The sequence below is a fragment of the Diaphorina citri genome, unplaced genomic scaffold (genome assembly GCF_000475195.1).
Source record: "Diaphorina citri unplaced genomic scaffold, Diaci psyllid genome assembly version 1.1 scaffold25, whole genome shotgun sequence".
Lineage (NCBI taxonomy): Eukaryota > Metazoa > Arthropoda > Insecta > Hemiptera > Psyllidae > Diaphorina > Diaphorina citri.
Genome location: NW_007377463.1, coordinates 24,212 through 27,803, shown reverse-complemented (window position 1 = coordinate 27,803; position 3,592 = coordinate 24,212). Strand labels below are relative to the sequence as shown.

General features: G+C 34.9%; 1 protein-coding gene across 1 annotated transcript in view; it reads left to right on the top strand.

Annotated features, from left to right (window-relative positions):
* Nucleotides 1-567: 567 nt before the first annotated feature.
* Nucleotides 568-3,592, top strand: part of LOC113467745 — a 4,649-nt gene continuing 1,624 nt past the window's right edge. Inside the window, exon 1 of the mRNA XM_026824114.1 lies at nucleotides 568-576. The gene's annotated coding sequence lies outside the window, so the exon portion shown is untranslated. The remainder of the gene's footprint in view (nucleotides 577-3,592) is intronic.

Sequence of the window (3,592 nt, the reverse complement as noted above, 5' to 3'; positions counted from 1 at the left end):
TATTTTCCTGCTCTTCAGAAAAATAATTTGCCTATTTAACAATAAAGTCTCTAATCAATGCATAAACTTGCTATTCTAAAGCACACACACTAAAATCATTTTTGAAATCCCAAAATCAGGGGCTTGAATAGTAGGTATGTTTTGAGTTTTACCCACCACTATAGATACATACAACAGAGGTTTCATAAGGACACATTAATTATACCAGTTATTCAAAATATCTCACTCAAAATTCGAGAATGACAGTTTGAAATCAAGTTTTACAACAATAATGTGAGGTAGTATTTAGGGATCTTTTTCGTGGGGGAATGATTTTTATACTCCAGGCAAACAATCACTATAACCACGATTTTCATGAACGAAATATGTATTTCCAAAAGAGTTGTGCGATCACCCCCGAAATCCCTTACTAATCACGCCCTCAACAAGTCACAATGTTCCCTTTCTTCAACTTCAACTCAACATACAAAACAGTAAATGTTGCACAGATTACGGCACAGAGCACTTTTGTTTTCTACTTTATTTTGTGTTTTGCATACATTTCTCATGTCTTGATGGACACAGATTATTGATCAGGTATGTTGTACATAGAGCTATCCATGTTTCTGTATGTAGAAAGTCCTTAGTATCTACAATATTTACATATCAAGTAAAGCTGTAGAAGTGTAGGTGTAGACCATTTCTTAGACAAGTTAGGGGTGTTTGTATAGTCGCAAATCAAGGAATTAAGATATCTATCCAGCTTGTCTATTAGAGTTATTTGTATGTGCGTTCAAGTAGAGTCTGTGATTTACACATTAGGTGTGGAATTTCGTAGTTTTTGTGGAGTGTTCTGGAGTACGCATTTCATAAAGTGTGTAGATATATCTACAATGCTAAGTGAGTGTTCAATAGACAATTATTCAAAAGGTAAGTTGCTACTCGGTGTTGTTTGGCTTTGTAGGTTCGACTTGCTATTGAATGTCTTCGTTTGGTTATCGGATATTTTGTCTAGAAAAAATGATTCAGCATTGTGTGTTTTTAGAAACTTTTGATTTAGATAGGTATGCTGTGGCTATGGAGTATATTTTGTGATAGTTATATCTTATCCCATTGGGATTTGTGAACCCAATATATCCATTCAGACACCTCCTACACCACAATTCGCAACCATCGTCCTTAGCTCTGCATGACCCCTTTGTAGCATACCTACTAAAAAGCATGGCTTTCTAATTTGTAACTCATTGGTATTAAAAAAAATTAAAAGAAAGAAAATATTACTCTCCTCCCCATAGGACAAGAAGTCTAAAAAACTTGGTTATTTTCTGATATTTGAAATTGACCCAGGTGAGCTCAAATAATCTGTCTAAAAAATTACAAACTGCCAGTGGAGAAATGATAAACTCAGCCTTAACTTTTCAATCATCTAATTTGTGAGTAACTTTTACATTAACATTTTGACGTAATCAATCACAATGGAAGTTTTGAAAATTTTGAACCTTCAACAAAAAAAGAAAAAAATGAAATTCGTGATGTTGTCACTGAAGTTTCCAAGGGATTACTAGGGATATTACCCTATGGAAAGAATATATATAGACACATAAGTAGCACCCTAGATAGGGCTAATTGAGAGGCAGACGAAAAACGCCGACCCCGTCTGTACACGGGAAAAGACGAAGAAAAAAAAGAAGAAGAAGAAGAAGAAGAAGAAGAAGAAGAAGAAGAAGAAGATGATGACATAATTAGTACTTTATTAAGGTACCTTCCTGTTGATTACAGTAAATGGGCTTTATGGATGCATGATCGTTGCATAAAACCAAACCAACCAAATCAATGTTAGCTAGAGAATGTGCACACACACTAAAATCATTTTTGAAATCCCAAAATCAGGGGCTTAAATAGTAGGTAGGTATGTTTTGAGTTTTACCCACCACTATAGGTACATACAACAGAGGTTTCATAAGGACACATTAATTAGGTATACCAGTTATTCAAACTATCTCACTCAAAATTCGAGAATGACAGTTTGAAATCAAGTTTTACAACAATATTGTGAGGTAGTATTTAGGGATCTTTTTCGTGGGGGAATGATTTTTATACTTCAGGCAAACAATCACTATAACCACGATTTTCATGAACTAAATATGTATTTTCAAAAGAGTTGTGCGATCACCCCCGAAATCCCTTACTAATCACGCCCTCAACAAGTCACAATGTTCCCTTTCTTCAACTCTTGAGTGAACATACGAAACAGTGAATGTTGCACAGATTACAGCACAGAGCACTTTTGTTTTCTACTTTATTTTGTGTTTTGCATACATTTCTCATGTGTTGATGGACACAGATTATTGATCAGGTATGTTGTACATAGAGCTATCCATGTTTCAAGTATTTATTGTATGTAGAAAGTCCTTAGTATCTACAATATCTACATATTAAGTAAAGCTGTAGACCATTTCTTAGACAAGTTAGGGGTTTTTGTGTAGTCGCAAATCAAGGAATTAAGATACCTATCCAACTTGTCTATTAGAGTTATAGAGTTATTTGTGTGTGCGTTCAAGTAGAGTCTGTGACTGAAATCGTACACTGCCTCGACAACATAGATTCACCTCTTCACCCCGTCGATCGACGAGGTCAACTATGTGTGAACACAGCTTATACTATACCCTATAAGCCTTATAGGGTAGCAAACTAATTCTAACATACATAAATTATAATTATGTTTGGACACGGTACCTAATACCTATATTATGCACAGCGTGCTATTTTCTCTGATACAAATAGAGAATTGAAAACTCTCACAAGGAACACACATTTCTCTGAAACGAAAAAAAATATATCGATTTTAGTTGTATCGCGGCGCTATGCACACACTTTAATGTCTTTTCTGTCCGTACATTGGACGAAACGGTGTGGAAAAACTTTCGGTGTTGTTTGGCTTTGTAGGTTCGACTTGCTATTGAATGTCTTCGTTTGGTTATCGGATATTTTGTCTAGAAAAAATGATTCAGCAATGTGTGTTTTTAGAAACTTTTGATTTAGATAGGTATGCTGTGGCTATGGAGTATTTGTGATAGTTATCTTATCCCATTGGGATTTGTGAACCCAATATATCCATTCAGGCACTTCCTACACCACAATTCGCAACCATCGTCCTTAGCTCTGCATGACCCCTTTGTAGCATACTAAAAAGCATGGCTTTCCAATTTGTAACTCATATTAAAAAAAATTAAAAGAAAGAAAATATTACTCTCCTTCCTATAGGACAAGAAGTGTAAAAAACTTGGTTATTTTCTGATATTTGAAATTGACCCAGGTGAGCTCAAATAATAGAATAGAATAGAATAGAATATACCTTGTTTATCCTGCTCGAATGAGACTAAAAAGTCCCTTTACCCCAGCAGTCTAAACAAGGTCTCGTGTATTTTATGGGTTTAACATTGTACAATACATGATTAATAAAGTAGACCTTGCTTAATTATAAAAAAAAAAAGAAAAAAGAAATAAAAAATAAAGTGGGACTGCAAACTGTCTAGATAGTGGGATTGCACTATCTGTCAAGATAGTGCATAGTGCAAGCTCGTTGTGCTATGGGCTATAGTGGGACTGCCTC